General features: G+C 39.1%; 1 pseudogene across 1 annotated transcript; it reads right to left on the bottom strand.

Moving 5' to 3' along the window:
• Nucleotides 1-14: 14 nt before the first annotated feature.
• On the bottom strand, nt 15-22456 carry LOC307059008 (AP-3 complex subunit sigma-1-like; annotated as a pseudogene). The gene is made up of 3 exons: nt 21894-22456; nt 20360-20415; nt 15-165 (listed from the first exon to the last, which is right to left on the bottom strand). The product of its transcript is annotated as an AP-3 complex subunit sigma-1-like (transcript).
• Between the last annotated feature and the right edge of the window lie 267 nt (nt 22457-22723).

Here is a 22723-nt window from a genome sequence, read left to right as displayed (position 1 = left end):
CTCCCCCTCTGTCGTCATAAAGCCACGCCCTTATGCCCTCCCAGACGAAGCACCAGGATGGATTCGCTCTTCAGTGGTCTGGTCCGCCTCTTAGACTCCGCCGGGTCGCGGGACGGGGCGGAGCCGCCGGGCAGAGAGTAAGCGAAGGTGAAGGAGGCGGAGTGACTGAGGAAAAGGGAAGTGTGTGTCGGAAGAGGAGGCGAAGACTGTCATTTCAGTTCGTTGTGGTTTTATTTCTAAGCCACTGATTGGTCTGCCCCGCAGTATCTTGCAGCCGAAAATTCATTTCCAATACCTGGAATTTAAACAGCGTGCAGCAGAAAGTGGCTCACGTTGGTCGCACATGGCTCTCTGTCCCCCACCTCGCCACGTGCGCAGGGAGGGAGGGCGGCCCTCAAGCTCCGAAGAAGGTGAGAGACGCCGCCGTTGGAGCTTTGCTGCTGTGGCTTAGGAGAAAAACTAACGAACCTGCCCCTTGGATCATTTTAACCCTACTGTGAGAACACAATTTCTTTTTTTTTTGTTTTTGAACTTTATTTTATTTTTTTATACAGCAGGTCCTTATTAGTCATCAATTTTCTACACATCAGCGTATACATGTCAATACCAATCGACCAATTCATCACACACACACACCCCAAGGCTTTCCCCCCTTGGTGTCCATACGTTTGGAGAACAGAATTTCTATGGCGATCCGTCAATCAGGACCTTAGACCTAGGACCTGTCCCTTAGGTGGTTCTCTGTCTTCCTCAAAATATGAAGAGGGTACTGTGGGATGGACCCACACATCCAAATCACAGGTCTTTGGCACCAAAGTGAGTCCCACTTTTCAGAGTTCCAGTGTGCCTATAAAAACTCAGTTATATAAATAAGTAATTAGCAAAGGCCAACACTCAACAAAAGCAAAGCCTACATAATCCTTTATAAGCTACTCTCTGTGATGAAATTTTAGAACTCTATTGGGTCCCCAAATTACTGCTCTTCACTTGGTAAAATCAAAATAGATTACCTGTAATGACATATTTTTCACCCATGAGTTAAAAGAATAATTGCAACCCACCCTTCAAAATAAATTGTTCACAACTAAAAGATGAGATTCCTGAGGTTTCCAAATTATTGCTAACCTTGAAAGATAAATCTAGCATTTTCCTAGTGCTTCCCTGATTGATTTTCACAATCACATAATGATAACTGTGCAGAAAACTCAAAGGGTAAAATTGAGGATTTCAGGTAGTTTAGGACATTGGTTTTTAAAAAAAGATATAAAAAAATAGTAATGGTTCATGTCTTCTTGATCTGGCCCTAATTTGTATCCAAGAAGAGTTTGGAAGAGTTTTTTTTTTTTTTTTTTTTAAGTAGCTTTATTAGACATAAAATTCACACACCACAGAATTTACCTAAAGTGTACAATTCAATGGATTTTAGTATATTCACAGAGTTGTGCAACCATCACCAGAATTTGAGAACATTTTCAACACCCAAACAAGAAACCCCACGCCCAGTGGCAGTCACTCCACTTCTGCCTCCTCCCAGCCCAACCACTAATCTATGTTCTGTCTCTATAGATTTTCCTTTTTTGGACATTTCATATAAATGGAATCATACAATGCATGGTCCTTTACTTAGCCTAATGTCTTCAAGGTTCATCTGTGTTGCAGCATGTTTCAGTACTTAACTCTTTGTTATTGCCGAATAACATTCCATTGAATGGCTATTCCATATTTTGTTGATCCATTCATCAGCTGATGGACTTTTAGGTTGTTTCTGCTTTCTGGCTATTAAGAATAATGCTGCTGGGACTTCCCTGGTGGTGCAGTGGTTAAGAATCCACCTGCCAGTGCAGAGGACACGGGTTTGAGCCCTGGTCTGGGAAGATCCCACATGCTGTGGAGCAACTAAGCCCGTGTGCCACAACTACTGAGCCTGCACTCTAGAGCCCACGAGCCTGAGCCCACATGCCACAACTACTGCAGCCTATGTGCCTAGAGCCCGTGCTCCGTAACAAGAGAAGCCACCGCAATGAGAAGCCCGCACACAGCAAATAAAGAATAGCCCCCGCTTGCCACAACTAGAGAAAGCCCGCGTGCAGCAACGAAGACCCAACACAGCCAAAACATACACATATACATAAATAAATAAATAAATAAACAAATAAATAAATAAAAAGAATAATGCTGCTATGAGCATTTGTGTAAATGTTTCTGTGTAGACTTCTGTTTTCAGTTCTCTTGGATGGAATTATGGGGCAAATGTTAACTCTATCTTTAACCATTTGAGAAACTGCCAGACTGTATTTACAAATTGTTGGCATCATTTTACATTTTAGTCAGCAGTGTATAAGGACTCTAATTTCTCCACATCCTTGTTGTTATCTGCCTTTTTGATTATAGTCATCCTAGTGGGTGTGAAGTGGGTATCTGACATTGGTTTTGATTTGCCTTTCCATAATGATTAATGGTGTTGAACATCTTTTCATGTACTTTTGGCTATTCTATCTTCTTTGGAGAAATTTCTATTCAGAGATTTTGCCCATTTTTTTTGGAGTTGATTTACTTGTCTTTTTATTATTGAGATGCAGGATTTCTTTATTCTAGATACAAGTCCCTTATCAGATACATGATTTGCAAATATTTGCTCCCATTCTATGGGTTGTCGGTTTTCCCCTTCTTGGTGGTGGTCTTTGCAACACAAAGTTTTAAATTTGGTTCAAGTTAATTTTATCTGTTTTTTCTTTTGTTACTTGTGCTTTTGGTGTCTTAGCTATGAAACCACTGAAAACTTTTTACACTACTATAATAATCGTGAAAAAGCAGGATGGAGCAGATGTTGAGGTAAAAAATGAAGTTTTCAGTTTCAGCTCCTATGAAATAGAATTGGAGACACCTGGTCACAAGCTGAACAAATCCTAAGACACTGTGTGCTGTGGGTCTGTGTCAGGTCTCAGTGACACGAGCCAAGGAATAGCAGCAATGTTCCCTGGAGGAAGAAAACACTTCTAGCTCAGTTTTCTCTATAACTACAATTACGGCCAGTAAGCATACCAGCTGTTTCAGGAATTCTCAAATATTTTGTCTCCCTTCATTAATGCTGTTAAGTTTATCAGACATGGGCCTTGATTTTGGTCATGTATATGACTTACAGTTTAATAAGCATGACAAACATCTATACAGAACAAGTCTATGCTTAAGTCAATCCAGGCCTAGAGAACTAGTTCTGAAAGTCTCCAGTTTGATCCTAAAAGCAGCAGCACCAGAGCCTGGTCTCCAGATTTCAACCTTACAGGTGTACCATCTAAGGTAACTGATAATATGGGGCAATAAAATTCCACAGTCCAAGAGGGTTTATTCACAGCACACACTCTGGCACATACAGCCCTCCCATCCACAGCAGTCACATGGTTACTAAACAAAAATGATACAAAAAGGGGCTTCCCTGGTGGCACAGTGGTTGAGAGTCCGCCTGCCGATGCACCACGAAGATCCCACATGCCACGGAGCGGCTGGGCCCGTGAGCCACGGCCGCTGAGCCTGCACATCCGGAGCCTGTGCTATGCAACAGGAGAGGCCACAACAGTGAGAGGCCCGCGTACCGCAAAAAAACCAAAAAAACCAAAAAAATATATAAAAGGAAAAATTATATTTGTTTTCTGGGCCTTTTCTGGGGTGTGGGGGGAACATAAGGAGATAGTTAATTTCTCCACTAGGCCTACCCTAATTTCATGTAGGCCCGAACTGTGGAGGTCAGTACTTATTTGCAGCTTGATAGTTGAATATTTCCTGAAGGCCTAAAGCAAGTTACAGGTTTGGAAAATAAGATTTGGCCAGGTAACCAGCGTTATCCTAAGTTTGGAACACAGTTAAGAAGCAGAGGAATAAGCTGGGGAGTACTTACACCGCACTGTGCTTTTCCTTTATTGTTTAACCTCTTCTTCTTTCCCCACTTCCTTTCTTTATCTCTCCTAACTTTCCTTTTTTCTTTTCTACTTCTCATGCTTTATGTCTACAGGTATTATCCAAAAATATTACTTCACGCCCTCCTGTTTATACTTTGGGTTAAAGATGTACAGACTGCTGTCCAGAAGAATCTGCTGATACTATCTGAGAAGGAATTTTTTACCCATTATCTTTGTCTGTTAGTCTCAATTTGTAAAAGAAAAAGTCAGTGCCATCAGAAACATTCTAATTTCATTTTCCTTGAACCCTGGCTCCCACTGACTTTTGCTTCTTCACTATTAACTTCACTTCAAAGATCTTTCTTGATTCCCTGTCACTCCCCAAATTCCACATGCTATTACTAACTATTCCATTGAATGTATATAGGAAGGTTATAGCAGTCAATTGGAAAAATCTGGCTTCTAACACTTTTGTTAGAAATACATGATCACCATTAGAAATAAAGTATTATAAAGAGTTTGCTCCAATCCCACTACTGGGCATATACCTTGCCCTGAGAAAACCATAATTCAAAAGGACACATGTACCCCAATGTTCATTGCAGCACTATTTACAATAGCCAGGACATGGGAACAACCTAAATGTCCAACGATAGATGAATGGATAAAGAAGAAGTGGTACATATATACAATGGAATATTACTCAGCCATAAAAAGGAACGAAATTGGGTCATTTGTAGAGATGTGGATGGACCTAGAGTCTTCCATACAGAGTAAAGTAAGCCAGAAAGAGAAGAACAAATATCGTATATTAACGCATATATGTGGGATCTAGAAAAATGGTACAGATGAACCTATTTGTAGGGCAGGAATAGAAACGTAGATGTAGAGAACAGACATGTGGACATGGATGGAAGGGGAGGGTGGGACGAATTGGGAGATTAGGTTTGACATAAATACACTACCATGTGTAAAATAGATAGCTAGTGGGAACCAGCTGTATAGCACAGGGAGCTCAGCCTGGTGCTGTGTGACGACTTAGATGGGTGGGATGCAGGGGTGGGGTGGGAGGGAGGTCCAAGAGGGAGGGGATATAGGTATACACATAGCTGATTCACTTCATTGTACAGCAGAAACTAACACAACATTGTAAAGCAATTTTACTCCAATTAAAAAAAAAAAGTTTGCTCCATTCATTCTACCTAATTCTTTTACAAAGAACTTAAAGCAAATTGAGCAGTTAACATATGAAGGAAAATTTAAATATTTGGGGAATTTTTTCCCTTCTTTCCCAGAACACATTTCACCCTTTTTTCCACAAAGATTAAGGTGTTGAAAAGCAAATGGGGAAGATAACATATATGTATAATAATTTCCTTCACAGGATAATTCTACCTATCTATATTCACACAAGTATACTCTAATTATTAAAGTACATAAATTCTTTGTCTAGTAATAAAATAAAATAATGTGTGTGTATAAAGTTCAATGTACAAATATATATATAAGCATATAGAGTACCAGTACACTGTTTCATTTGAACCTTGCATTAATTATTTCTTCATAACCAATTATGCCAAAACTTAGTGGTTTAAAACAACACATTTACTATCTCATAATTTCCATGGATCAGGATTCAGGAGTAGCTTAACTGGGTGATCTGGGCTCAGAGTCACTCATGAGGTTGCAGTCAAGATGTTGGCCAAGGCTGCAGTCACCTGAAGGCTTGACTCATGACTTGGCAGGAGGCTGCAGTTTCTTACCACATGGGCTTCTCCATAGGGCTTCTTGAGTGTCCTCAGAACATGGTGGCAGCTGGCCTCCTCCAGAGTGATCTCAGAGAGGGGGAGATGGAGGTGACAGTGTCTTTCATGACATAGGCTTGGAAGCTACACTGCATCACTTCCACATTGGTCATACAAGTCAGCCCTTATTCAGTGTGAGAAGGAAATGCACAAGGGTGTGAACACCAAGAGATGGGGATCATCCAGGCTATCCTGGAGGCTGGCTATTATAAACATCATTTGCGTTGTGCACAAAACAGATAGTGGCCGCATAAGGGCACTTATCAAAGACCTCCAGTTCTGTCACAGGCAAGACAGACTAGGTCAGAGGTCAGTAAACTTTTTCTTAAAGAGTAATAGTAAATATTTTTGACTTGAAGGCCACACAGTCTCTGTTGCAACTATTCAACTCAGCTGTAACATGAAAGCAGCCATAGACAATACATAAACAAATGTGCATCACTGTGTTCCAATAAAATTTTACCAAAACAGCTGGCCTGCAGGCTGTAGTTTGCTTGACCCTGGACAGCAGTAATTTATACTCAATGGCTTTAAACAACAAAGGTTTATCTGTCACACTGTTTCCATCACAGGTCTTCAGAGAGACTGTTCATTATGGACTTTTAAGAATTCAGAATTATGGAGCATCACATGCTTCCATGACCACTGAAGCAGAAAACAGGAATATGGCAAATCCCTCACTGGCTTTTTAAGCTTCCACCTGGAAGTGACATCACTCCCATGCTCATTTCTTTGGCCAAAGCAAGTTGCATGGCTACCCCTAACTTCACGGGATCAAGGCAGTACAAACCTACCATGTGCCCAGAAGGTTGGTGAAGCTGATATATTTGGTGAACAGCACTTATAACTAATCCTCTTGCTCTTGTTCCACCACTAGACCTCTTTCCTTTTTAATTGAAAATGACACTGTTAGCAATGTGGTGAGAACACACTGCTAGAAACGTTGTGGAATTCTAGATTGTAAAATGTATTTTTAAATCACATTTTGTTACTTCGTTTTTTTTCCAAACCACTCTTGCCTCTGTTGATTCAACTCTGGTGGATCATTCTATCTCTGTTGCTTTCAGCAAACATTTATGCTATGTAACTTGTTTTTTGCTTTAGTGGAGAAGAATAAGCATTTCTTCTGCCCGGAATGGAGTGTCCCCAGTTCAGCTTCCAATTCAAAGACAGGTCTCCTGGGCTTCCCTGGTGGTGCAGTGGTTCAGAGTCCGCCTGCCTATGCAGGGGACGCGGGTTCTTGCCCCGGTCCGGGAGGATCCCACATGCCGTGGAGTGGCTGGGCCCGTGAGCCATGGCCGCTGGGCCTGCGCGTCTGGAGCCTGTGCTCCACGGCGGGAGAGGCCGCAGCGGTGAGAGGCCCACGTACTGCAAAAAAAAAAAGACAGTTCTCCTACTGTTTCCAGAAAGAAAGAAAAAACAAAAAAGCTGTCATCTGCCTCCTTTCTTGCAAATAGTAGGGAAGTTATTACAAATACTTACTGAATATCTACTACACATGCATACTATGCTACGTGTTTTGAAGGACAGAAAAAAAATAAATACCTGTTCCCAAAGAGTTTTTAATAGTTACCAACATAATAATAAACATCTGAAACAAGAATGAGCAACACTAGCCTGTATAATTAAGAGCTAAAATGTGGGGACTTCCCTGGTGGTCCAGTGGTTAAGACTCCATGCTCCCAATGCAGGGGGCCCGGGTTCGATCCCTGTCCAGGGAACTAGATCCCACATGCCACAGTGAAGATCCTGTGTGCCACAATTAAGACCTGGCGTGGCCAAACAAATAAATATTTTTTTAAAAAGAGCTGAATTGTGAATGACAGGTACTGAGTTGGATAGTAGTAAGATGAAAGGGATGTCAATGAAAGTTGAATTAAACAGGTGGGATTCATGGAGGAAGTGTGCTCAAGTTAGCTTCAAAAGTTGGGAAAAAATTTCATTAGGCTTAGGTGGAAGAAGAGGGTGAAGAAAAGAAGGAAATATCTGGAAAAGAAACACAATAACTGAGGGCAAGAAGGTAGCTACTAGTCTGGTATATCCATGAGACAGTAAATGTAACAACCTAAATATAGTGGAAGATGCCCATTTAGAAAGAGCAGGAAATAATTTTTAAAAGATAGAAGATTTGGTTCAAAACAGCAGCCTAAGCAAAAACTTTTGTCTCCCCTCCCTTACAATACACAATTTAAAAGACAGTAAAGAATTTTTTAAATGAATAAAGCCATAAAAGCTAAGAGTAATGGGAACAGGACAATAAGCAGACAATAACTTTTTTTTTTTTTGCGGTACGCGGGCCTCTCAGTGTTGTGGCCTCTCCCATTGCAGAGCACAGGCTCCGGACGCACAGGCTCAGCGGCCATGGCTCACGGGCCTAGCTGCTCTGCGGCATGTGGGATCTTCCCGGACCGGGGCACGAACCCGCGTCCCCTGCATCGGCAGGCAGACTCTCAACCACTGCGCCACCAGGGAAGCCCCAGACAATAACTTTAATTAAATACTGATGAACTAATGCTAAGGTGAGTGGTAGCCGTCCAGGTAAGCCCTCCTCTCTCTGTCTCCCTAGCCTTTCCTTGTAACTAGAAGCCTCCCTGTTTAGCAAGCTCTGCTCATGAACACAGAATTTTCTGTCCATCTCTTCTGTTTTTCCGGGAAATTAACTAGCAGAAAACAGCCTGATATGTAACAGTTGAAGAAACAAATGTAGAAAAAAATCAGCCTATTTCCTCTTTTTCAAATGTTAAAAAAAAGCACCCTCACATCACTGGACACACAAGGGAAATCAGCTACATAAAACAGAAAAGAAAAAAAACCCAAAAAACAGAAGAAGCAAAAATAAAAGCTGACCTCACAAGAACCAACTTGGGTAACAGAAAAAGATTTTTGCAAACCTCTAATTAATATTCTCAGAGGTATTCTATAAGACAGTGAACACCTAACGTAAAAAACAGGGTGCTATAATAAGAGACACTTGGAAAACAAGAAAGTCAAGAACGGCCACTTGGAAATTAAAAATATGCTTGCCAAACTGAAATTTTTTCTAGAAAGATGGTAATATGACATTAGAAAACAGAAAAAGACCAAAAATAAAGCGAAAATATAAAAGACCTAGAGGTCCAATCCAGGTCCAAGATCTAACCAATAGGAATTCCAGAAAGAAAGCTCAAAGAAAGTGCAACAATAGAAGATGTTATAGAAATCGTTGAAGAAAATATGCCAAAGCTAAGATAGCCATGAATCTTCAGATTCAAAGGTATACTGAAAGATAAGCAAGATAATATTAGATGTACTAAGGAAAAGAGAAGATCCAGAAAGCACTCAGAGATGAGAGAAAATAGGTCAACTTCAAAGGAAAAAAAAATCAGACTGGCAACAGGCTATATGCAATTATCAGACGTCAGAAAAACAACAGAATCTGTTTTTTAAACACTGCTAAAACTACTGGATATTCATATGGGAGGAAAAATATTCTTGACACCCCCCCATCAACCCACACACAAAAATTGAGATGAATTCTTGACCTAAATGTAATAACTAAAATAAAAACGTAGAAGAAAACACAGGAGAATACCTTCATGACTTGGGAGTAGGAAGGATGCTGACAGCAAAAACCATAAAAAAAAGAATTGATAAATTCATCAAATTTTCAAACTTCTGCTCATCAAAAAGATGCTATTAAGAAAATGAATAGGACTTCCCTGGTGGCGCAGTGGTTAAGAATCCGCCTGCCAATGCAGGGGACATGGGTTCGAGCCCTGGTCCAGAAAGATCCCACATGCCGTGGAGCAACTAAGCCCGCGCGCCACAACTACTGAGCCTGTGTGCCACAACTACTGAAGCCCACGTGCCTAGAGCCCATGTTCCGCAACAAGAGAAGCCACCATAATGAGAAGCCCGCACACCGCAATGAAGAGCAGCCCCCGTTCATTGCAACTAGAGAAAGCCCGCACGCAGCAACGAAGACACAATGCAGCCAAAAATAAATAAATAAATAAATTTATAAAAAGAAAATGAATAGTCAAGCCACAGATTGGGAAAAAATATTTCCAAAACACATATTTGACAAAGGTGTAGAATCCAGAATATAAAAGAACCCCTACAATTCATAAAAAGATAATCCACGTTTTTAAATGAACAAAGATTTGCTTAGACACTACCTAAAAGAAAATACATGAATTGCACATGAAAAAGTGCTCAAAATCATTAGACATTAGGGAATGAATACTAAAATCAAAATGAAACATCACAACATATTCATCAATATGGCTGAAATTGAAAAGACTGACAACAACAAATGTTGGAAAGGATTGTGGAGCAACTAGAACGCTCATATATTGTTGGAAGACTATAAAACGGTACAACTCCTTTGCATAAAGATCTGGCAGGTCCTTATAAAATGAAACCTACAGCTATTCTATGACTCAACAATTCCACTCCTAAGTGTCTGTCCAAGAAAGTTGAAAACTGTGCCCACAAAAACATGTGTACAAGAATGTGTATAACAGCTTTATTTATAATAGCTGAAAATTGGAAACAGCCCCCATGTGTCTATCGATAGGGGAATGGATAAACTGTGGCATATTCATTCATATAGTGGAATAGATACAGACTACGATGTAGATGAACATCAAAAACATTATGTGGAATAAAATAATTCTTACAAAGAATGAATACTGTATGAATCCATCTACATGAAGTTCTAAAACAGGCATAATTAACCTATGATTGAAAAAAAAACCAGAATAACGGTTGTCTCTGCAAGGGGTAGGTACAGGGGTTTACTGAAAAGGGACATGAAGGAACATCATGTTCTGTATCTTGATATGGATTTGGGTTGCAGTGTCAAAACTCATTGAATGGTACCCTTAAAATTTTTGCCTTTTGTTGTATACAAATTTTAACTCAAATTAAAAAATTATAAACAAATATTGAACTCTAGGTAATGATATGCATGCCAAAGTGTTTGGGAGTAAAGTGTAGTAATGTCTGAAACTGATTTTGAAATGCCTAAGAAATAAGATGGATCAATAGATAAATAGAGGGATGAATAATGGATAGATATTCGATAATGTAAATGTAACAATTGTAGAATCTAGGTGATAGACATATGGGTGTTCACATAAAATGCTTTCAATTTTTCTGTACTTTTGAACTTTTTCATAATAAATTCTGGGGAAAAAGAAAACAATGAAATATTCCTTTAGACATTTTGGAAGAAAATTATCATAAACCTAGAATTTTATGTACAGTTAAACTATCAATCAAGCTATTGATAAAGCTATTTTCAGCTTTGCAAGGAATAATGTGATTTTCATCTACCAAGGCTCTAGGCCACCATCCTTCCCCATTCTTATTCCCTGTGGTTTAGGTAGGGTCATTTCACCTCTCATACTAGGGGTGCGCATGTGACCCAGGTTAGGCCGAGCAAGCTTTGTTCATTCCCCTGACCACAGTGATAGGTTCAGAGATGAGCCAAACAAGGTCTATCTGAGACTTCCTTAGGTATTTTGCTGAAACTATCGGGAAAGTCATTTGTATTTTTTCTTGGATCATAATCTATGAAGAGGATGAGCCTAGAGAGATGCTAGAACCTATCTTTGCTGGCACATGAGGTAAGCTTGCTTAGGAATGAAGCCAACATAGAGGAAAACAAAGCCATAGTGTTGGAGAGAAACAAGGCAATGATGACATTGTTTGAGCTCCTGGGTTCATTTTGGACCATAATTCCCTCTTTCTTCAAAGTAGTTAGGGTGGGAAAAACATTAATGATATACTGAACAAGTCATATTTTTCCCTTATCGTGGGTTGAATAGTGTCCCCTGAAACTTCATGTCCACATGGAACCTCAAAATGTGACCTTCTGGTCCTCAGAGCTCATGAGAGTATCAACATGGCCTCCATGGGCTGGAAGCTTCAAGATATATTTAATAGGAATAAATGTAAAATCTCATATTTAGGTTTTTTTTAAATCAATTGCATAAGTGCAATTAAAGACTCAGAATGGTATTAATTCTTAAAATAATAGATAAAGACTTTAGTTCATCACAAGCTTGGTACAACAGTGGATACAGATACTTTAAAATAGTCCCCAAACTTAGTTTGCATTAAAAGAAACACTGCATGGCTGATGGGAAGTAACCACATCTCTCTGGGCAGGACAGGATGTCACCTTTGGGGTATTGTGTTTAGTTTTAGGTACACACTTAGGCATATTGAAGAATTGCACTGTCTAGAAGGCACAGATAAGCTGGGTAAAGTACTAGAAATCAAGTTATTTGAAGAATGATTGAAAGAACTGGGGCATTTCTTAGTTGATGGGAGGATGGCTCAGCGGCAGCAGAGTAGCCATCTTCAAACACATGAAGGGCTGTTGCATGAAAGGGAAACTAGTCTTGGTTTATGTTACTCCAAACAGAAGCTTTAAGTTCAGCAGAAGACAAGAACATTCACTCCAGATTCTTGGACAGTGTTGAGAAATCAACACTTTAATGGTAGCATGGAAAAATCCTGTTGGGGGTTGATGGTCAAAAAGCCAATGTATAATTATCCAGCCTTCATGTTCTCTTTTGGGAATGTTTAGGGGAGGAATAACTGCTTTCATTATTTAACTACCAATTATTTTCTCAAGCCCGGGATGTGACTACAGTTTTTGACCTGAATTTTTGTCCCTTTGTGGAAAGAGAAGAAAACCTGTAAGGGAATCAGATCTAACCCTAAAAAATGAGTTAATGGAGAAAAAGAAGACTGGAATCTGGATCCTCAGTCAAGAATACATTGCAAATCTGGAAGTTGTACCAGTTAACATGCTAGATACTATGATTTAGCTGAACTCAAATGCACATTCTGTCTTTTTTTTTCTGGTACTTATTGTTGCCTTATGCATTTTCTTGGTAACCTGGTAAATATTTCTTTTCATGAAACAAAGTGAAAAACAACACCCTTAAAAAAAATGTGACCTTGGGCTTCCCTGGTGGCGCAGTGGTTGGGAGTCCGCCTGCCGATGCAGGGGACACGGGTTCGTGCCCTGGTCTGGGAAGATCCCACATGCCGTGGAGCGGCTGGGCCCGTGAGCCATGGCCGCTGAGCCTGCGCGTCCAGAGCCCGTGCTCCACAACAGGAGAGGCCACAACACTGAGAGGCCCGCATATAGCAAAAAAAAAAAAAAAAATGTGACCTTATTTGGACATAGGGATTTTGCAGATGTAATTAGTTAAGGATCTCAAGATGAAAACATCCTGGATTTAGGGTGGTCCCTAAATCCAATGACTGGTGTCCTTACAAGAAGAATAGCAGACATACACAGAATCACAAGGAAGAAGGCCATGTGAAGATGGAGGCAGAAACTGAATAATGAAACTACAAATCAAGGAATGTCAAACATTGCTGGTTCCACAGAAGCTAGAAAGAAGCAAGAAAGCCTTCTTCCCTAGAGCCCCGAGAGAGCATCCCCTTCCCAACACCTTGACCTCAGGCTTCCAGAACTATGAGAGAATAAATGTATATTGTTTTAAGCCATCTAGTTTGTGGTAATTTGTTATGGCAGCCCTAGGAAACTAATATACCTTTCAATAAGGAAAAAAATAATAATTAGAAGCTCTAAAAATAATTAGAAAATGTCCATATATGAAATGAACTAAATGTGGCAAGATTTTTGAGCAACTGGTGGAGTGACAGAAAAGAGGATGTATTTGTATGGTTGTTAAGAGCAGCTTATTTCGGATGGCCCAGGGATTGTTAACAGTGGGTCTTTTTTTTCCTTTTCCATTTTTAAAATTACATTTGGACCTTTAAGAAACATATACCAACAGTTACACCACTATTCAGTAAAAATCTATTCTAGTTTTTGGAACGCATATGTGTCACAAACTATCTTGCTTCTAGTCTCTAAGAACAGTGGATCTTAAGGAAAAAATGTACTCCTGGCACAGTATTTGGCTCTACAGGGAGGCTACATCTGGGTGATGGGCCTGGGATTAGGGCAGAGGACTGTTCCTTTTGATTATTAGCGTTTATATTTCTTACAACATGAATGGCTTTGACAAAAATACCAAAAGAAAAGATTAGGTGAGTCATTATAGAGGGCCTTATAAAGACTAGGCAAGGAAATTTAGAATTGATTAAGGTCTGAGAATGGCACTGGGAATGGTGGTAAAGAAACAGATTTAGACACAATAGGAAAAGTCTAGAAGACTAAATGTCTGGATAGAAGATAATGGAGATAAGTAAAGAGGAGAACCAAGTTTTATGGCCTGGGTGACTATAATGGATGAAATTATGCCCCTCCCCCCCAACTCCCAGCACACCTCAGAGTGTGACTGCATCAAGAGATAAAGCCTCTAAAGATGTAATTAAGGTTAAATGAGGTCATTAGGGTGAGCGCTAATCCAGTATGACTGGTGTCCTTATAAAAAGAGGGAGAGACAAAAAAAAGAGAGGGAGAGACACGAGGGATGTGTGTGGATAGAGAAAAGACCATATGAAGACACAGCAAGAAGGCAGCCATCAACAAGCCAAGGAGAGAGGCCTAAACTTGTCAATGCCTTAATCTTGGCCTCCTAGCCTCCAGAGCTGTAAGAAAATAAATTTCTGCTGTTTGAGCCAACTTAAATTTCTTTCGTTTCTACCAAACAACAGCAGTGACTAAGAAAATGACCGTGCCATGACCACAGGCAGGAAAATGGAAAAAGGAGACAGTTGAGAAGGGAGATACGATCAAATTGCAGTACCCGTGAAGTATCCAAGAGTAAATAGCAAGAAGCAGCGGGGGACTACAATTTAAGTGAGAAAGTAGCACAGGCCTTTGTTAGCACAGAGGTAATGGCTGCAGGGAAGATGATGTGACCTTGAGTGAAAGAATAAAGAACGTAGGGAGCAAAGGACTGGGGAAAAGGAATATCTCGTGAACGGGTGGCGTGAGGACTCAAAGGCGATAAAAAGAGAAGAAACTGCTAGCAAATAGAACGGAAGTCAAGGGAAGAGAGCATTGAGGGTAGGATGCAATAGAGAGGTCAAGAAAATGAAGAACCGGAGAAGAATAATGGATTTAGCTAAAAAAGAGGTCATTGTTGAAATCAGTAATAGATACCAAGCAGTAGTAATACCCAATAACTAATAGGAGCTTAAGCATGTATAAGAATAAAGAATTAAAGGCTGTTTGAAGCAGTTTATGTAACCCAAGTGTGTGACCTCAAGAAGCTCCTTCTGAATCATTTTCCGTTATTGCATTGCCATTTCCAGTGTTCTGGAATTCTATGCCACAAGCTAAAGGTCACTTATATAATCTGAAGCTGGGAAGATTCTCTGCTAGGAAGATTTTTAGTACAAAGTCAACTCTTCTCTGCTGCAGGTGAAATACCTAAACGTCTGCAAAGGCAAATAGTTAAAAGCTTTGGAGGGGAATATTTTGCTAAGCAAGATTAATCGTGACCTCCTTGTACTATAGGCCTGAAGACAGAAATGAAAGTTGCAAGGAAAGATATGAGTCACTCTGCAACTCGGTGGCTGGCCTTCATTCAGCAAAGTCATCAGATCTCAGGCTCCTTCCCTCTGCTCTGCCAGCCCTTATTCTTGTTGATTCATGAACACAAGATGGCTCCCACAGCTCCTAACATCACAGGCACATTCAAAGGCAGAAAACAAAGGGTAGTCAGGGTAAAAGGTTTTATCCTCCTGGGGCTAATCTTATCAGGGGAAAAAACTATATTTTCCAGTGCCCTGCAGTAGATGTCCCCTCAAGTCTCATTGGCCATAAAAACGGGCCATGCCTACTTGAGAATGGACTTGAGGATATGGGGAGGGGGAAGGGTAAGCTGGGACAAAGCGAAAGAGAGGCATGGACATATATACACTACCAAACGTAAGGTAGATAGATAGTGGGAAGCAGCCGCATGGCACAGGGAGATCAGCTCGGTGCTTTGTGACCGCCTGCAGGGGTGGGATAGGGAGGGTGGGAGGGAGGGAGACGCAAGAGGGAAGGGATGTGGGAACAGATGTATATGTATGACTGATTCACTTTGTTATAAAGCAGAAACTAATTAAAAAAAAAAAACAGGTCATGTACCAGTGTATAAAAAAAAAAATTGCCTGCCATTCCAGTAAACAACGAATGTTGCCTGTAATCAAGCCATCAGCCACTGCAGTCACCCAAATGGTGCACCCTGAGGAGAATTCAGGATGGAGAAAAACAGGATACTGGCCCTAGAGAGTTAAGATACACATCTAAGGAATAATTTCAATGAGTCCAGACTCTTGCATCTTCCCATACACAGACAAGCCCTAAAATCATTAACTTGAGATGTTTTTTTGTGATTAGCAGTAACCTTCTGATGTTTGACGACATGGTTTTTTTTTTTTTTTTTTCTGGGCGAGGGTGTGTTTTTGTTTCCCAACAAAAAGTCCTGTATACGTGGCTCCTCCCTTCCCTCTTTGGAAGAGTTTCTCAGAGCTATCTGAGAGGCTGTCTCCTGGGCTATACAGTCTTCAGTAAGGTCCCCGATTAAAACATAACTTGAAACTTTTAGGTTGTACATTTTCCTTCAGTCAACTCCTGGCTACTCTTAGATGTAAGGGATGCTGACAAAAGGACACAGAATACCCATGCCCAGCTTAGCCAACAGTGACTCATCCCAGAGGGCTGGGTACATGCTCCAAACAAAAGCAGGGTACAAAAAAAACAGGGAAAAGGCAGGGCAATGGCTGTTGGGTAGGCAACAGTGCCTGTCAGAGTTAATTAAGCTCATATACATATACGTTTGGTCTTAACTCTGCATCACATTTTGTAGAACGTTTTCTGGATTGGTTGTTTTTTGTTTGTTTGTGGTGTTTTGTTTTGTTACTGTTTAAATCTTTCAATACTCAGACTGTATTTTCTTCTGTAGGTATGGGTGTGGGTTATAAGGAAATACATATTTGTATTTTTACCCCAAAAGTTACTTCTTTAAAAAAATTATTTATTGAAGTATAGCGATTTACAATGTTGTGTTAGTTTCAGGTGCACAGCAAAGTGATTCAGATATATATATATAGATATATATATATAGATACACATATATACATATGTATCTCTCTATATTTTTTTCAGATTCTTTTCCCTTATAGGTTATTAGAAAATATTGAGTATAGTTCCCTGTTCTATACAGTAGGTTCTTGTTGGTTAACTACTTTATATATAGTAGTGTATATATGTTAATCCCAAACTCCTAACGTAATGGTTCTTTATAAATGTAAATTTATGTAATACACTTAATCCTCTATTCCTTAGACAGGACCAATTGACCCCATACTATCAGCACTGATGAAATTATTACCACTTCTTCCTTCTTTCTGCTCTTTTTAGTATTTATCTTTACATTTTAAAACATACTTATTCTACTACACTTGATTTATCAAATCAAAAAAATTATCTATTTTTATTCTTGGCTATTAAATGATTGAATCAGCACAACTTAATGACTTCCCTCTTTTTGTCACTTTTCATTGCCCAACTATTGTTCATTACAGTATATACTTCCTGTATAGTCAGATGGGAATTGGGATGAATGTAGGTACTGGGGGCTTCTAGTGACATATGAGGGAGATTTGCTTGCTTGGGAGATGGGTAAGATAGCTTTTCACTTTGATAATGGAACTAGATATATGGCCTAGTCATGAAAGAAGGACAAGCTTCTGCCCCAAGGTAAAGATATAAAGGTAAAGATATCTTGTAATCAATACTTTGTGGAAATGTATACAGATCATCTCCAACTTACGATGGTTTGACTTATGATGGTTTGACTTATTTTTCAACTTCACAATGGTGTGAAAGTGATATGCATTCAGTGGAAGCCGTCTTTCAAATTTTGAATTTTGATCTTTTCCTGGGCAAGTGATAAACAGTATGATACTTTCTTGTGATGCTGGGCAGCGGCCGGCGAACTGCAGCTTCCAGTCAGCCACTCAAGCACGAGGGTAAACAATTCTGTTTTTCACTTTCAGTACAGTATTCAATAAATAACATGAGATATCCAACACTTTATTATGAACTAGGCTTTGTGTTAGACGATTTTGCCCAACTGTAGGCCAATGTAAGTGTCTGAGCACATTTAAGATGGGCCAGGCTAAGCTATGAGGTTCTGTAAGTTGGGTGTATTAAATGCATTTTTGACTTACGATATGTTCAGCTTAAGATGGGTTCATCAGGACGTAACACCATTGTTAAGTGGAGGAAAACCAGTATCAAGGAAAGTCTAGTGGTCAAGTCTTCAGCATCCATCACAGGAGTTAAATCTATGAGAAGGTAGGGTTCCCCTCACATCCTTGATTTTCTTCTGAATGTCATTAGTAGTTTTGGACCTAATACCATCCAACCCCAGAGAGCAGTGTAAAATGGTGCAGTGACCTTTGTCTCAAGATTAGAATGTGGGTTTGGTTTCACCCTGCTTGTTCATGCAGCTCTTGCAAACTCTGACCTTCTAGGCTCTTCCTAGACCACTCATATCATGTCTCCTATTCCTGTCTCCTCATTCCTCAGCTGACTTCCTAAAATGGGACCTTTCTATCAGATCACCAGGACCTGCCCAGCCTCTTCAGCCATATATTAGCTCTTCCAGTACTTGACATCTTACCTTTGTATTAGTGTCTGCCAGGACATCTTACCTTTGTATTAGTGTCTGCCAGGCCCCTCCTAGCTAGCCACACTCCTTGTCCTGTCCTCACCAGACCAAGCCTGTCATATGGCTGCTTAAATCCCAGAGTGGCAGTTAGCTGGAAAGTCAAATGAGAACACTGCTCTGAAAACCAAGAGGGAGGTGTGTGTGTATGGGGGAAGTTGTCTATAATAGAATTGACAAACTTTTTTTCTAAAGGGCCAGTATATATGCTAGATTTTATCATCTCTGTCACAACTATTCAGCTCTGCCTTTGTAACAGAAAGGCAGCCATAGAGATATTGGTGTGTTCTAATAAAACTTTATTTACAGATGCTAAAAGTTGAATTTCGTTTCATGTGTCATGAAATATTCTCCTTTTGGTCTTTTTTTCTTCAATTATTTAAAAGTGTAAAAACCAGTCTTAATTCATGGGCTTTAAAAAAAAGAACAACAACAGGCCAGATTTGGCCCATGGGCTACTGTCTGCCAGCTGCCTGGTCTCTAAGACTAAGTGCCAGGAACTGTGGTGGGACTGGACACAGGTTCTTTGGGTTAGTTAGTTAGTTAGTTTATTTAATAAGAAGGCATGTGATATCTTTAATGAGCTCTACAAAATTACTTATTAAAAGAGCTCTGTCTCCTGGGTTTTTAGATCTTACCAACTGTCCTGATTTCAGAAATATCTGAATATCAGAAAAAAATGGAAAAAGAAGATATATATGGACATCTGATTCCTTGCAGTTCTTTATTTTTCCTTCCAAATTAACGAGAAATGCAGGAGAAACTGGCAGACAATAACTTTCTTTTGTTCAAATGGCCTCATCCAACTTATTTTGGTCTCAAGAAAGACTATTTCTGGGTATTCTAATATCCCCCAAATTAGAGAACTGTTCTTAGTCTGTGCTTTATAGGTTACTTGTTTAGAAGTGATAGTCTGAGCTGAATTTTTAAATGTAGATTTTACTTAGAAAAGTCCAAAATATTAATTAACAAGCTTTTTATGTATAATTTTCACGATTACAGTAATCATCTGGATAATATTGAGCAAGCCATTATCCTTACATCCTTACACCCATTGTTATAAATATCATCACGTGCTAGGCTTTTTAAAAAATCATAACCTTTTTCTTTTAGAATAATTTTATATTTACAGAAGAGTCACAAAGACTCTTTTTACTCTTTTATTTACAGAGAGTTCCCATATTACTCTCAGCCAGTTTCCACCAATGTTAACATTTTATGTTACTGTATTGCAGATGCCAAAATAAGAAACCAACATTGGTATAATACACTACTATTAACTAAACTCTAGACTTTCAGTTTTCACCTGTGCTAGTCTTTTGACATAAAGTCAGAGTAAGTTGTTTACAACTGGGTTACCATTTTATAATAAAGCAGGCATAAAAATTAGTAATTAATTTAGTGTCTAGTTAGATTAAAAGTAGATTACAATCACAGGATATGTCTTTTTAACTATTCTTTCTCCTCTCAAGTATTTTATTAAATTCATAAGAAAGAAGTCACATCAAGATTATTTTATTATTAAAAAATTCTGATTGGGGTCCTTTAGATATTTGAGAGTATTTAATATGTAATATGGAATGCAAAATAAAAAGGGCAACCGTTTTATTTTTAAAAGCCAACAACGTCGAAAACCAGTGCATTTGTGATTTCCTAATAACATCATCTGTTTTACTTCTGTTAAATCTGTAGCTGCTACAGTTTTACCATATTTGGTAAATAAAAGAAAACTAAAAAGGAAACTATCTTGCTTTAAACTAGTTCCTTTTTTTAAAACTTTTTTTTCAATAGTAAAATATATGCTTATTAATGCCCATCTTACACACTAATTTATCTTCTGCATTTTGTTGATTTAAACATCCAGTTTTCTTATTCTATTTAAACATACACACACACACACACACACACACAAACTTACTAAAGGACTCAGCTTGCCTCCGTCCTTGTTCTTTACCTGACACATCAGCACTGTGTACTGGTTCTTTTTCTCTCCTAATCTCAAGGTCCACTTTACCTCAGTTTAGGTTTAATTCTCAGCACAGGTGTTGTCTCCTTAATAGCAATGAACTCCTGAATGGAAGATTTACCTATCATTCAGGTAGCACAGGGAGTTGCTTTTCTCTTTTGTTTATGGATTAGCAATCCATTCCCTAATACTTAAAGGATTAGATGCAGTCCTTTCAAGGGAAACACCTTGATTAACCCTGTGAAGCACTAAGACCTGAGATCAAGGTGCACTGTGTGTATTTGGAGTTACCATGTATACTGTGTTAGTGGGGTTTGCAATTGTCCACTTTATGTGTGGAGATGGGGGAGACAGGTCTTTCCCATGGATAGATGACATCCCACAACTTTATAATTGAGAAAGATGATATTCTGCCTTATTTGCCATCAAATCTTTTCCCTAAGCCTCTAACATGCAAAATCATTTTTGCTTTTTACCTACATTCCTTCCTCTGAATAGCTTCGGGGTATGGTTTTTCAGTCAACACCCAAAGGCCAGAACATTCTCTTGAGTTCTCCCACACAAAGCAGATTTTCTCCATCTTCTTACTGATGTCTGATATTCCTTTAGTAAGTGACAAAATGTTTTAGTGCTTAATTGAAGACAAAGGATGGAGCTGGAGTCATTTAGAATGCCTGGTTCAAGGGGCAAGCAGCAAGCAGAATTGGTGAAGGGTTCTGAGCAGGGACAATTAAAAGCTCAGGAGGAAAGGGAAGAAATAGAAGGAGCAAAAGTGTCACGAAGAATTGCAAATTGTTCAGTTAAAAAAAACTATATGCAGAGAGATCAAAAACATGGCTGTTAAATCTGGGTAGAGGGTATACAGGCTTTCACAGTACTAGTCTTTCCATTTTCATATATAGTTGAAATTTTTCAAAATAAAAAGAGCGTGAGAAATCTGTGGACAGGCCATATATGTGTGTTTGAAAGATTTCTTTCAAAAATATTGGGAGGTATTCAAATACAATGTGAACATAAAATTACAACTGAAAAGTTTTGATTAAATGTTCATAGTCATACCTAATGGAATGCAGATCATACTGAGATATGGACTTACTGAATTGTTCACTTGAATTATTTTTCCAGGTACCTTGGCATTTATTTTAACTAAGGGAAAAAGGGTACAACGCCGTCATACAATACATATTTGGCTCTTTAAATAACAATTGTGACAAACAGCAGAAAGAATTAAGGAATGCTGCACTTGATACCCATTCAAATGCCAACGTTTTGGGTTTTGATAGTTAAAGAAATGTTTCAAACACTTTTTGAAATATTGAATACTACAGTAGCCAATACTAGAGCATGCCTTTGGTGGGCATAGAAATGCAGTTTAGAAAAGGAAAAAAAAAATCATACAGGAACTACTCAATTTCTTTAAAATCACCGAGCAAGAAAAGCAACATTGAACTCCACATACTAATTTTGCACAACTTGTATATAGTACCTTGGCTTCAATCCAAGAGCAAAAGCTAAGACTCTCCCCTATTTTGGGTGAACAAGTGAATGGTAAACTTAGATGACTTTTCCCTCTGGATTTTACCTGGGAGTAACCTTTTACATTTTTTATCTGAAAGAAGGCAGGTTTGGCACTTTTATACTTATATCACTACCGTTGACATTTCTTGGATCACAGGAAGATTCCTTTTTTTGTTTGTTTTTTTACATCTGATACATACAGTACAGCTTGGAGCTCCTGCTATGCTAATCTCAGAGATCTTCAGCTTATTTTGTGCATCAATTTACGTAATAATCTCATTCATATTGGTCTCTAATATCATTATTCTCATCACCATTTCTATTCCTGTCTACATGGAAAATTAAAACCAGTTCACAGACACTTTCAAAAACACTTATTTAATGTTTCCAAAATACTTGAATTAGATCTAAAATGCCAAGTTCACTCTCTGAAGAACCCACATGGAAGACAAAATATAATGTTATATAATGTCTGTAAGTCAGTTTGTCATTAGATCCTACAATTAATAATCCTCCTTCTAGGAAATTACAAACATTTTCATCTCTTAGGTACCAAATGGAAAATCTCCTGATGATTTGCTGTTGCGTACCTTTACTGTAGGGTTGGTAGAACTTGGAAAGTTCCCATGTGTATGATTAGGCCACCGAAGATGGCTGTTCTCTCGCTTCCTGTGCATTCCCTGCTCCACCAGCGCCTGCTTCACCTACACCCTACTCACATGACTGACCTTCCTACATACTTGTGCGGGCGCCAGCTAGTGATTGTTCTTATCTTAGATCAGAACATCTACACTTTGATAGTTTATCAAAGGGGCAATGAGAGGTATGTCCCTCTGCTAGTTTCCCCAGTAACTGGTAAGCCAACCCTAAGTCAATTCCCCCTGTAACTGGTAA

The sequence above is a fragment of the Hyperoodon ampullatus genome (assembly GCF_949752795.1).
Source record: "Hyperoodon ampullatus genome assembly, chromosome: 10".
Taxonomy (NCBI): Eukaryota; Metazoa; Chordata; class Mammalia; order Artiodactyla; family Ziphiidae; genus Hyperoodon; species Hyperoodon ampullatus.
This window is presented reverse-complemented; position numbering and strand designations above follow the sequence as displayed.